The sequence below is a fragment of the Bidens hawaiensis genome, unplaced genomic scaffold (genome assembly GCF_021521415.1).
Source record: "Bidens hawaiensis isolate Kalapana, Puna unplaced genomic scaffold, B.hawaiensis_p1.1 tig00026214_1, whole genome shotgun sequence".
Classification (NCBI taxonomy): domain Eukaryota; kingdom Viridiplantae; phylum Streptophyta; class Magnoliopsida; order Asterales; family Asteraceae; genus Bidens; species Bidens hawaiensis.
The window spans coordinates 14,112-28,345 of NW_027494221.1; the positions used below are offsets into that span (position 1 = coordinate 14,112).

The following is a 14,234-nucleotide window of genomic DNA, read 5'->3' on the forward strand; positions in this document are numbered from 1 at the left end:
TTGGAGTTGGGATCCAAAGAAAACTTGGGCCTTTATTACTTGGATCGTATTCGTAATTTATTTGTGTACTCAAACAAATAAAAATTTGTAAGGAGCAAATTCCGCAATTGTGGCAACTCTAGGCTTTCTTATAATTTGAATATACTATTTTGGGTCAATCTATTCGAAATAGGGTTATATATTTACGGTTCATTTAGGTTAACCTCTAGGTAAATTAAAGAAAAGTTATTACGAATACAAATAGAATGCAATACGGTGTATATAAAAAATCTTGTCTCAACCGGTGAGAACTATGTGAATCAAGTGGTATAGTGATTTACACAGTTTTCACAAAAACCAAGTATATTGGGTAAAAATTAAAATTCGTATTTTGTTTTTACTTTATTAAAAATACTTCTTTTTTTTCATTAGCCAACCAACTCGTAAAAAGGAGTTTTTTTTATTTAATAAAACTATCTATCAAAATAATTAGATAAAATACCTAATCGAATCATCTCGCCTTGGAAATATTTTAGATATGCATGATAAATTATTAAAACATTTTTCGCATCTCTCGCCTTGGGAAATATTTTAAAAATATGCATGATAAATCATTAACATTTTTCGCATCTCTCGCCTTGGATGCCGCTTTTGGCTGGCCACCGATATCTTCTCTGTTCATCACCTTCGTTACCCCATCAGCCCCCTCAAACCACCCTGCAACTTCCCTGCTTTACCACTCTTCTTGCCCATATCTCATGTCATCTCATCTTCTCTGTTTCCGTAAGCACATCCACAACTTACCTGTTTTACGTTACCCCCACCCACCCCCCACCCCCCCGGGCCCCCCACAAATCCCTCACCTGTCGCATCCAACAACCATTAACTAGTCGTGCTTTATAACTAATTATTAACGTGTGACATCAACTTTCAGCTAAAAGCTTTAATAACTAGTAACTTCTTAAGAAATGTAACCACCAACAATAAAGAGCTGAAATTTTGAACAATTTTCAACTGCTTTCATCCATCTAAATCACTAATTACTATTCCTAATATTTCCATGTCAAGTCAAAACTGAATCCGCTCATACAAATTTGGCCATTAGTCAATTAGGAGGCAAATCAACTAAAAGTTAGCAACCAGCAACTGCAAAACAAAGGACGAACAACTAAAATTTGGCCATTAGTGTTGGACCGACACAAACAAAAACTATTTAATTCAATCAATACGTGAAGGAATAGTACCATTTGACATGGCACCTAAGGACGATAGCACAATTATAGGTAACCCAAATGTAGCAACAACTAGAACTCTGGCGTTTGAGACCAAAGGGATAAAAGGAACAAAGAACACCCAATAGCCAATAAACAAGCCATAACCCTAAAATTAAGTATATCCGAATCAGAACCAATATCATCAAGACAAGATTTATTATCGGGTTTATAGGGGCCTTCATGCATTTCTCCGATATTCAATACAAGGCCCATTTCAAAACCATCAAATGCCCCCAACCCACATGCATCGTTTCTCTCCATCCAGATCTAGTTGCAACTAACAATTCTAAAGTCGGAATTAGTTTATTGACAATTAAAATTTGATCCGGAAATGGCTTTTCCTATATTCATCAAAATCTTTGCTAATTATAGGAAAAGTCTCTTCTCAAACAACACCCAATAGCCAATAAACAAGCCATAACCCTAAAATTATAAACTACAATCGGATCAGGATGAAGAGAAACAAGGCAAGTTGGACAAGGGCATTAAATGGCTATGAATGGGGCTTGAAGTGAACATTGAGGAAGTGAATGAGACAACCTATAAACCCGATAAAAAAAATTTCTTCTTTTGATAGCGATTCTCATTCTGTTGTGTCCCACAGTTCTAGTGATGAATGCACGGTTCGATTTCTTTGATCATCTCACAACCTGGTACAAAAAGACACCGAGGTGGATGATATAAAATTAACACATGAATAGATACAAAAGCAGCTGTATAAGTTACTTGAGAAATCAATTTTAGCTATAAGCCTATAACCTAATGGAGTGCATAGAACATTAGAACTTATGAAAACTGCCCTCTCACCCCTGCAACAGAGACTTGATTATAATCCACAGAAGTTGTGAATACAAACACAAATATTAGTGATGACAAGGGTATCAGGTCAAAAAAATAGCAAATCCACCCACCCCACCAACAAATGTCTCATTTACTCTCATATTTAGAGGTGCACAAATCGGGTTCAACTGGAAAACCCGAACCGGTTCGAAACCGGTTTTTTCACACCGGGTTGTAAAATGGCACCGGTTCCAATCAAGAACCGGTTCGGTTCCCGACCCGAACGATACCCAGATATGCTAACTTTTAAGAACCGGGTAGGGTATGAACCGGAACCGGTTTTTACGTAAAAACCGGTTCCGCCGGTTTTTTTTTGAAATTTAAATATTATAGCCGTTAGGAACCGGTTCCAACGGCTATATAGCCGTTTTTGACCGTTGGAACCGGTTTTTTAACTATAAATAGGTTATTTTTTTACTATAAATAGCAAGGTTTGTTTGTGTACTTGTTAAACCACTTCCAAAACTATAAAACACACTCCAAACCACAATTAACCTTAAACCGCCAACAAATGGCAACTAATGATGACGTTGTTATGGTGATCGAAACAACAAGATGCCCCGATGTTTGGGTTCATTATGATTTGTGTCTCATGACCGACTCACATGAGTTGGCACGTTGCAAATATTGCTCGAAGTTTCTTAAAGCAGGGTCCAACTCGACATTACGAAAACATACGAATAAGTATTGTCGAGAGAAAAGAAGTTTGGATGCTAAAAAAACGGAAGTGGGAGAGTCGTCCGGCTCTACAACCCAAAAATAAGTATTCCCGGATTAAAATGACGGACTTTGTTTTTTATGTTTTAGTTCTTATGTTTAGTATCGTTTATGTTTTAATAATGTTTGTAATAGTTATTTTTTAAATAAATAAAATATTCGTCGTTATTAAAAAAGTAACAAAAATTAATCATGAGTAACAAAAGTAATTATAATAAAACAAAACAAAACTAAATATTAATTGAACAAGTTACAAATAATTTTACCAAAACAAATAATTACAACTCTTCTTCGTCTTCACCCTCGTCTTCGTTATCGGAAGAAACCCCGTCCTCCGCCTCCTCATCATGAATATGACGCTCTATTGGTATTTCGTCTTCAAAGTTCGCCTTGTGTTGTACACGATCCACCGCATCCAAATGGTCCTTTAGGCAAATGCAAACCTCTAGAGACTCGGGAGTTAGTTTTGTTCTTCGCATAGATAACACCCTCCCACTAAGAGAAAAAACCGATTCGGAAGCAACCGTTGAGGCTTGTACGGCAAGCAAATCACGAGTCATGGCGGATAGAATGGGAAATTCGTTTTGTTTACCTTTCCACCAAGCCAACAAATCAATATTGCGAATTTCGTCGACCGTTGCGCCCTCAACATAGTTTGCTCCACTATATCGACCAAGTTCGCTACTTGGTGTGTTTCCTCTTTGCCTCTTAGATGCCGATTCACGAATCTCATTCATCAAGTTTATAAGTGGGTCATTGCATGGCCTACTAGTTGTTTTTTTTTCACAAAAGACGATCTCGTGCTTGGACCATACATTTGAAAATAATGGTCATAAAGGTCTTGAAGGTTTTTGTTGAACTTGTCCTTCGCTTCCGTCGACAACTTCGGGTCAATCTCGTGCATACCTAAGTTGTCGAATATTTCATCAATCGTTGTTTCAACCCCATTAACATTCCAATAGGGGTTTAATGCGGCGGCACAAGTAAAGACCGGCGGTATGTTTTCAAAATATTTTATGAACTTTTCTTTCATCACCGCAACAATATTTTCGAAGAGTTTGTTCTTCTCCGCAAAGCTTTTAAAAACACAAGACATATAGTATAATTCTTGCAAAACCCAACAACTAGTAGGGTAATAGACACCCGATAATTTTGTTGTTGACTTTTTGAACACGTCAAGATACTCCAACAAATAACCGACTTGGACCCAAAAACTTTCCGGAAACATATCGGCCTCGCGTTCTTCAACAAGATTGTTATGAAAAGCTTGTAAAGTTTGGCGTTGGGCAAAAGCACACTTTAACATATGACAAGTTGAGTTCCAACGGGTTGGAACGTCCCAATTCGGCCCCAAATACTTTCTTTCAACCGACTTGCAATAGTTCTTATATTCAAGATGTCTTCTTTTACCACTTTTGAAGACATCTTGTAACATAAGTCTAAAGTATTTTAAATCATCACAAATGTTTACATTGTCAAGACCTATTTGAACAACCAAGTTGATGATATGTGCAACACATCGGACATGAAAAAAAACCCCGAAACAAGGTGGTGAATATTTAATGATAAATTTTTCAGCCGCCTTAGTATTGTTTGAAGCGTTGTCAAACGAAATCGAAAATATTTTATTTCTCAAGTTGTAAGTCATTATAACTTCATCAAGTAATTCAAACAATTTTTCGGCGGTATGTAGGAACGGGAAGTTTTCAAAAGCGATGGTGCGTTTCATCAATTGCCATGTCACCGGATCAACCCAATGAGCGGTGACACATATGTATGATTCGGGCAACCCGTGTGGTGCCGACCAAACATCGGTAGTTAAACTAACCATGGCTTCTAAAGAATGAAAAGACTCGATTAACTCTTTTTTAGCACACTCCCACAACCTGATACAATGACGTCTTAAGGTAGTACGACTTACATGTGTGTATCTCGGTTGTAGAGTTTCGCGAATCAACGACGTCAACTCCGGGTCATCAAAGTGGTTAAACGGCAAACCTCGTTGAATAACGAACTTTGCCATTCTATCTTGAACTTGAGTCGTGTTGTAACGAAATAGTGTACCATCTTTACCCAAGTCAATTTGATCGGTCGCGCCAATCCCTTTCAACGCCTTGCAATATGGCTTCTCGATGTGCTTTCTCAAAGTAGAGTTGGAATCGTGCTTTAATATTGAACCACATAGTTTGCAACGAGCCTTTTGATAACCTTAGTTATCCACAATCAAATCCCAATTCTTCCATATGTCTTGGTTGCGGTTATGGTTGACTACCTTAACAACCCTTGGGTCCTCCGTAACAGGAACGGGGGCAACAAAAACACTCTTCTTAGCCTTCTTGTTAGTTTTTTTGATGGGTGCCATAATAATATTTAGTTGGATGGTTGGGTAACAGAACGGGTTTGCTAAAGGAGTAGTATTTTAGTTTGTTTTTGAGTTTGGTGGTGAAATTAGTGGTGGAAAACAAGTTATATATAGGTTTGGGCATCAAAAACCGGTTCCTTCCAACGGATCTATTGTCTCTCAAAACCGGTTCCAACGGCTATATTACCGTTGGAACCGGTTCCAACGGCTAATTGGTGGCTAAAAAACCGGTTCCAACGGCTATATTACCGTTGGAACCGGTTCCAACGGCTACTTTGACTTTTGTTTGACTCTTCAAAAAAAACCCGCCAGAACCGGTTTTTCCGGTACGAACCGAACCGGTTACAATTAAAAACCGGGTAGGAACCGGGTTGAAACTGATACTAACATACAAATATGAGAACCTGGTACGATTTTCGGGTACAAAAATACCCAAACCGGGTATTGTACCAACCGAGTTGGAACTGGAACCGGTTCCGATTCGGTTCCACCAGTTAGGTTCCGGAACCGGTTTTTTTGTGCACGTCTACTCATATTAGCTAATTAAATAATCAAGATTTAGATGCACAATCAACAAAAAAAGATCAGTAATTGAAAAACCCAAAGCGGGTTGTGTAAGGGGAAGGGATTTCTTTAACCTATGAATGATAGATCAACTACGATTGCTTAAGAGCAAGCGGAACTGAGCCAACTTCAGCTTGAGCTTGAAGCTAAATGAGTTGGTTTTGCTTAGAAACTCTTGACGACTTGAAATTTGAGCTCAAGCCAGCTTGTTTCTCTTCTAAATTTTGTAGATCTTGGACATACGGACAGTGGCGGACCCAGGATTTTTTGCCAATGGGGTCCCATATTTTCGGTGTTCAAATTTTTCGGGTCGGCCGTTGTTCAGGTCGGGTCGAGGCGAAGAACATAATAAAAAACAATATCATAATAAAACTTTCTTTTCAATCATCACTACCTGAACGGGTCAAAATGGGTCGGGTTGACACATAAACACTTTGTTTTCCCTTTTTTAAACATTTTTGAGATAGAACCTAGATCCACCCTTTCATAAGCATGTGTTGAAAACCATTAACTTAAACTAGTGAAAAATAAAACTGATATTTTAAAGTGTTTGAATGTTTCTAAAGAAAACCTTGCATAAAGTTGAAAACAATGATATGTATTTTAAAGGTGTTTGAATGTTTCCAAAGTTATCATTGCAACATTAGCAATCAAATGATTGATTAACACTAAAAATTAACACAAAAAACCAAAAACTGAGCCTTGTAAGACTTGAACCCATGACCTTTCAAAGATAAAACAAGGGACTTTTCACCAGACCACATCAACATTAATAGTATGGGTTCCAAGTATTAAATCTTATGAGGTCCTCAAAAAATTTAATATACCGCTTCTAATAAATTTTTAAAAAACATTGGTGTCCCGAGACCCCGATCCACACTATGTGGGTCCGCCCCTGCATACGGATATACGCAGCAACAAAAAACATCGAATGATTGTTATTATTGCCTATAAAAGCTAGGCTTCTTAAATGGCCTAGATAACCAAAATTATAATGCATAAAACCTTGAATTATTTTATTACTAAAGCTGGAGAAATTTTCTTTTTTCTCCTTTTTTGTGTGAGAACCTTGTTGGATAATTATAACTTTTGTAACCATATTGGACACGTAATTATTAACAAATATTATAGTGTTGGACCGACACAAACAAAAACTATTTAATTCTATCAATACATGAAGGAATAGTATCATTTGACATGGCACCTAAGGACGAAGCAGCTCAATTATTGGTAGCCCAAATGTAGCAAGAACTAGAGCTGTGAGTTTGAGACCAAAGGGATAAAAGGAACAAAGAACACGATGGTGTGAGACTAAGTATATCGGAATCAGAACCAATATCATCAAGACAAGATTTATTATCGGGTTTATAGGGGACTTCATGCACTCCTCCGATATTCAATGCAAGGCCCATTTCAAAACCATCAAATGTCCCCAACCCACATGCATCGTTTCTCTCCATCCAGATTCAATTGCAACTAACAATTCTAAAGTCGGAATTAGTTTATTGACAATTAAAAATTGTTTGGGAAATGGCTTTTCCTACATTCATCAAAATCTTTGTTAATTATAGGAAAAGTCTCTTCTCAAACAACAACCAATGGCCAAAAAACAAGCCATAACCCTAAAATTATAAACTACAATCGGGTCAGGATGATGAGAAACAAGGCATGTGGGACAAGGGCATTAAATGGCTATGAAATGGGGCTTGAAGTGAACATTGAGGAAGTGAATGAGACAACCTATAAACCTGATAAAAAAATTTCTTCTTTTGATAGATATTCTCATTCTGTTGCGTCCCACATAGTTCTAGTGACGAATGCGCAGTTCGATTTCTTTGATCATCTCACAACCTGGTACAAAAAGACATCGAGGTGGATGATATAAAATTAACACAGGAATAGATACAAAAGAAGCTGTATAAGTTTACTTGAGAAATCAATTTTCGCTATAACATAGTGGAGTGCATAGAACATCAGAACTTATGAAAACTGCTGTCTCACCCCTGCAAAAGAGACTTGATTATAATCCACAGAAGTTGTGAATACAAACACAAATATTGCATTATAATTAGATCTATTTGGGAGAAGGATAAATATAAAGAATCAAAATTGAATAACATCAGCAAACACAATACGCTACAAAAGATGCAAATACCTCAGAGACTGATTACAGAAAATTAAATAACTCGATTGGGGTTTGGAGACTCACCCAGAGAGACATGGTTGAGAAAAAAGGAAAGAGGATTCCTTGTCAGAATTGAACTGAAAATATGTCATATTTGTTTCTTAGAACTTCTATAGTTAATTAGTAGTATATTTGAGTTTTTTGCATTCTGCATCGAGATTGTTCGTGTTCTTTTTGTGTTAATAATAGGCTTGTAAGCAAACCGAACAAACTATCTAACACAAACAATCAAACGGATGAGGTTTTATTGTTTATATTCGATCGTTAAAAAAATGAACGTGTCCGTGTTAGTTTATGTTAGTGCGTTAACAGTATAAACAAACAGTTCACGAACACGAGCGAGCATGACAAAACATAGATGAACGAACATAACTAAGCCAAAACCAGTTAAAAGCAATGTGAAAAACAATTGTTAGGCCTACTAAAACAAGATTAAGTTGCAATGTGCCAAAAAACATTAAATGAAGATAATAACAAACGTAAACGAACGAACTTAAACAAAAGTAAACTAACGAACGTAAACGAATGAACATAAATGGATTTTAGTGAACAAATCTAAATGAATATAAATGAACGACCGAAAATGAAAACCAAAAGAATGCAGAACATAATAAAAGAACTGATGTTACCCCAAAAGAAGGCTTGGAACCCCAACTTTCATGCACCTCCGAATTTGTTTAGCTAGTGTCTCAACCAAAGGTAATCTACCAAGCTTGCCCCTCAGGAACTCTGGTCAATATAGATTTCAAACTATCACTTTCGGCTTGCCAACCAGTTTCTAAAGATTCTCAGATCCCGACTATGCTGAAGCAATGGAAACTGATTTGACTGATTAGAGCAGTCCATAGAGTATCAGCTGCGTTTTGCGGTCCTTGACCTGATACAAGTGCTTGTCAAGCAGCAAGGGCTTTGGGATCCGCAGATGCTTGATCAACTTTGCTAATAACACCAATCATTCTTGTACCAATATGGGTCGTGTTAGGGTTGAATAATTCCAGCCTGTCAGCCCGACATGATTGACACCCCTATGTAGAAATCACCAGGTAAGCGTTCGACATCGAGTATAAGATCAAGCTCCAAACACATAACGAGTTAAGGGTTAGCTTATAAGGACTTCTTTAGTTCTTTTATATAGACATAAGTTTATTGGAAGAAATTCATATATCCTTTCTCTAATACCAATCAAAATTTGAAGTATGAAATATTACCAGTTCTAATACTTTAAATATCATTACCTATTCATTTAATTTACTTCACTTAAAATATTTCATAATACGATAACTTTAGCCTTTATATTTCCCAAAACGTTACCCAAAAAGTAACAAAAATCAGAATGCCTTAAAGGGACATACAAAATTCTCCCTGATTAATATGTAGCTAGAACTACAGGCTCGAGCTGCATCTTGAAGAATGAAGACTGATGACCTATCAAACAAAGTTTGAGCTCAGCTTGACTCAATCACCGTGCTATCTGCTTACGATCTCTTACCAATAATCTTGGGAGGAACATTCCCCTGCCAAAATATGGTGGTACCCCGCACTTATCTCTCACTACAATCTCTCTTTCAAACACTAATGATGCAATTTTAGTCATCACATCACGTTCCTCACAAACCCCAAAATTCCTCACTGTTTGGATGCATTTGCCAGCCCGGGTCACCAGTAAACCGAAAGGAATCGCTAACCTCTTTAATCACACGACTATGCTCTTCCCCTGCGCCTCGATCAAACTCCATCCTGGAACCTTTTTATTATTATTTTGACGCACTATCAGCCCTCTTGTTCTTACCACTTCTTCCCATTTATGTGACCTTGCATAAATACTCGATAACTGTACATAACTTCCATGCCGATTTGGGTCTAATTCAATTAGCTTATGACCCGTTTTTTCACCAAGTTCTACTAACCCATGTGTCCTACAAGCATCAAGAATCGTGACCCACAAAACTGGGTCAGGTTCCATTGGCATATTTTCAACCAGCTCAATGGCAGCATTAACCAACCCTGCACGAGCCAAAATATCAACCATGCACCCGTAATGCTCCATTTCAGGTACAATTCTGTACTTTTCGGTCATTAACTTGAAATAAAGATAACCCTCGTTTACCAGACCAGCCTTGCTGCACGCGCTCAATACACCTACGAAGGTCACATTGTCGGGAGCATGTCCTCCTGCTAACAATTTCTCAAAAAGTTTAACAGCTTCCATGCCGAGCCCGTGTGTGGTAAGTCCACATACCATCACATTCCATGATGAAGTATCTCTTTCAGGCATTTTGTCAAACAACTGGCGCGCTTTATCAATGTACCCACATTTAGCATACATATCAACAAGCCCGTTCCACACATTCATCGTCATATCACAACCCAACGAGTCTATGATCGAATGAATCATTACACCAGTTTCAATCAATCCCAATTGAGCACAAGCCGAAACAACGGTCACTAAAACCGCCTCATTAGGCACCAGCCCAACACCATTCATCCGTTTAAAGCAATCCAACCCTTGTTCCAAAAACCCGTTCCGAACATACCCCGTTATCAACGAGCTCCACGACACAACGTCTCTCTCCAGCATTTCATGAAACACCCTCTCCACATCCTCCACCCGCCCCGCTTTTCCGTACCCAGCCATCATCACATTCCATGTAACCAAATCCCGACACCCCGGCATTTCATCAAACACTTGGCGCGCGCACTCACTTTCCCCAAACCCAAAGTAAAAACGAATCAGCCCGTTCCTAACATACACATTTTCGTAAAACCCGTGTTTAATCACATCCCCATGAAGCTGAATCCCAGAAACAAACCCACCAAGCATAACCCACTTGGCACACGCTTGTAACATAAACGGAAACGTGTAATTATTCGGTCTGAAACTGGGGTTTTGACGCATGAACGAGTACAAAAAGATTGCTTTTTGTGGGGAGTTGGTGTTTGTGAAGCATCGGATGAGGTTATTGACGTTAAATATTGATGGGTTTTGAGTGGAATTGAGGATTGAGAGAGAATAGTGGAAATCGGGTGACGGGATGTGGGTTAAGGCGGTGAGGAGTTGATGGGTGCTGCCGCCGTGGCCGGTGGTGATGAGTTGGGCGTGTGATTGTTTGATTTGGTGAAGAGATTTAGGGTTTGAGTTGAAGTGGGAGATTAGGGTTTTGGATTGGGGTTTTGTGAAGAAGGAAATAATGGGAGGTTTTGGTTTGGTGATGAACATAAGTTGGGAAGTGGGGATTTTTGCAAAAGAGATTCAAAATTATGCATTTAACTAGAGGTGTCCAATGGGTGAAGAGAGATTGAAAAATCTTGAGTTAATGTTTGGGATTGAATTTGAAAAATGCTTGTTGGTTTAATGGTATTTTTAAAAGGCTAAAAAATTAAAATGTGTTTGGTAATTACAAAAAACTTTCTTATTTTAAATTTTTCAAAAGGTTGAAAAGCATTTTTCCGAAAGCCTCAAATCCTGGCTTTTTTAAAAAAAACCAATAAGCCAATAAACATTTTTCAAACTCAATCTCAAACATGCCCTTAATATCGAGTGTTTAAGATGGAATATAAATGGTAAAATAGTTCATAAAAACAAGGCTTGGGTTTTTGGAATTTTAAGTTATATTTTACGAAATGCGACAAACAAAGAATGTAAAAATTAAAAAAAGTTTTAAGTGAAATCGGGTCTTTGATGTTTAGTTTTACTCAACCTTTGTTAAGATTTATATAGGGGAGTTGGTTTAGTGCTAGTGTGCACGATCCCACTAATGTAAGCATCAAGATCTGACTTTTAATGGTTTGTTCGGTTTAGTTGATTCGGGACTTGATAAGTATAAATCCTAATCCAACATACCAAATTATTTAAATAAATGAATTACTTAAATAAAATCATTATTTATTAATTAAAGTCCCAAACTCGGGTTTAAGCGAGTGTAAGTCGCCCGGTCATAGTACGATGCCAAGTTTGATTCCGACATGCCATAATTTTATAAATATAAATAATTTAAAGTGAAACATAAGTTAACAAGGTTAGGAAAGATTTTCTGTGGTTTGAACAGTGACTAGCTCGTTAAGATGAGTAGTTTGACTTTTACTTGGTGTTTACCCGAAACTTGGTTTAAGCCAAGAATTGTTCCAACACTTCCAAAATCTCAAGTAATATGAGAAATATAAAGTAAAATACAACTAAAAAGATAGATTGTACTTTTAGTGGTTTGAATCTTGACTAACTTGTTAAAGCAAGTGTACGCTTTTACTCGATTTTTACCCAAAACTTGAGTTCAAGACAAGATTTATTCTACACTTCCATAACAACCATATAATAACTAAAATATAAATGAAAGCTTAGATCTAGAGTGTTTGATGCAACATGGTTGCTTAAAATAAATTAAACTGCTTAAGCGAGTGTTCGGTTTGGATCGGTCCATGACTCGGTATGAGACCGAGGATGTTTATCACACGTCCAACACCATGGAACTAAAATATGAAGAAAAACTCAGATTTAGAATGTTTAATGCAACATGGTTGCTGAAAAGTTAGTTAAAGTGTTTAAATGAGCGTTCGGTATGGTTCAGTCCTTGACTAGGTATGAGCCCGAGGATGGTTACCACATGTCCAAAACCATTAAACAAAAATAAAGTAAAATTTTCAGATCTAAACTCAAACAAGAATGGTAAGCGAGTAAACTTCCCGAAAACGACCCAAACGGACCTAAAATGCATAAGTATGTGATTGAATGCCCAGAACCCTTAAATAAAGATAAAAATGGTTTTCTTAACAGAAAATAACTTCGAACAACTGAAAAAATCAAAAACGTATACACGAAACGGTTTGATATGCAATATTTGGTTCGGTTGACTTTTAAAGTCAAACTTATGCAAAACTAGCTAGAACAACTTTGCATGTTCAAACAATTTGGGAGGAATAGAGGAAGATGAGAAGGAGAAAATGGCTAAGATAGAGGAGTATTTATAGGGGAGGATAAGGGTTTGAGGAAATGGATAATATGTTTGTTCGCTGGATAAACCGGCACACTTTAATTCTTTTATTTAAATGGTTTTTGATTTAAATAACTTATATCCAGAGATAATATCAAGTTTGGAGGGTTCTAGAATAATTATGGATTGAGTCTTGGTTGGTTTGGATGGTTAAAACCGAGTTCGGGCCTTAAACAGGCGAAAAACTAGCAAAACAATAGAGATGGTATGTTGTTAAACCTGGTCGCGCTGCGCGACCATCATGGAGTGCCCCCATCGCGCTACGCGACAGGCAGATTTGGTAGAACTTTTATTTTTTGGCAAAAACAGTTCCCAGACATGTTTAAACTTGATTTTTAACATAAATTAAGAGAATTATGGGTCGGCAAGGGTAATATAACAACAAGACAAGTGTGGACAAGGATCATAACATAAAATCCATTATTTTATTAATATCCAATGATCTTAAAATCAACACGGTTCAAGCTTACAATACAAAAACAAATACAAATCGAACCAAAAATAGCAAATGTCACAGTATTCCCTACTTTGGAAATTTCATCCCGAAATTTGGATTTGCTGTTTTGGGAATGAGGCGATTGCTGATTTGGGGTGTGATGACAAACAAGAACTTATTCTTATTAATGATGTTGTATTAGAAGAAGTGATTGAGAATGAGCAAATTCGATATGTTAACCAGGATAACCAAGAATTTCCTGAAATTGATGAAGATTTTGATGAGGAGATTGAAAGGTTGAGTCAGGAGTTTGATGAACATGGTGCTTATGTGATGAATGAAAAAGTCAACAATTAGAAGAATGATTTGTTTATTAGGCACAAGATTGTACCATATAAGCAATTTTTGAAGCCGTTAAAGTTTTACAAGAAAGAGAAGAAATTGGCTTTGGGAGAGTGTCTAAGTATTGCTTATTTGAAAATGATATAAAAGGTAGGTGTGAGAAGGGCGTATGGTGTTCAGTATTTTGAAAGTTTGATGGAACTTAAATCTTTATCATGGATTGATGTGATGACATTATGTACGATGGAATTGTTATATGCACCGAAGAAAGTCTGGATTCCGGAGTTATGGAAGTTTATTGCCAGACAGTCAAAGATTGGTTTTAGAAAGTGGACTCCACAAAAGCCGATACTTCATGTTTCAAGGGTGAAAATAGATCCAGAAATTAATGATTTTGTTAAGACTTAGAGGTATTACAGGTCGGAAACATTAAAGATCATACAGGTTTATCCTATGTAGCATGATTTTCATGTTCATTTCAGACGGTGGTACTTTGATAGGGAAACTGGAGAAGTTGTGATTATGTTAAAGAGAGATGAGAAGACAAGGG

General features: G+C 37.2%; 1 pseudogene; it reads right to left on the reverse strand.

Annotated features, from left to right (window-relative positions):
• Window positions 1-9,406: 9,406 nt before the first annotated feature.
• LOC143573138 (pentatricopeptide repeat-containing protein At2g20540-like) lies at window positions 9,407-11,138 on the reverse strand (annotated as a pseudogene).
• Between the last annotated feature and the right edge of the window lie 3,096 nt (window positions 11,139-14,234).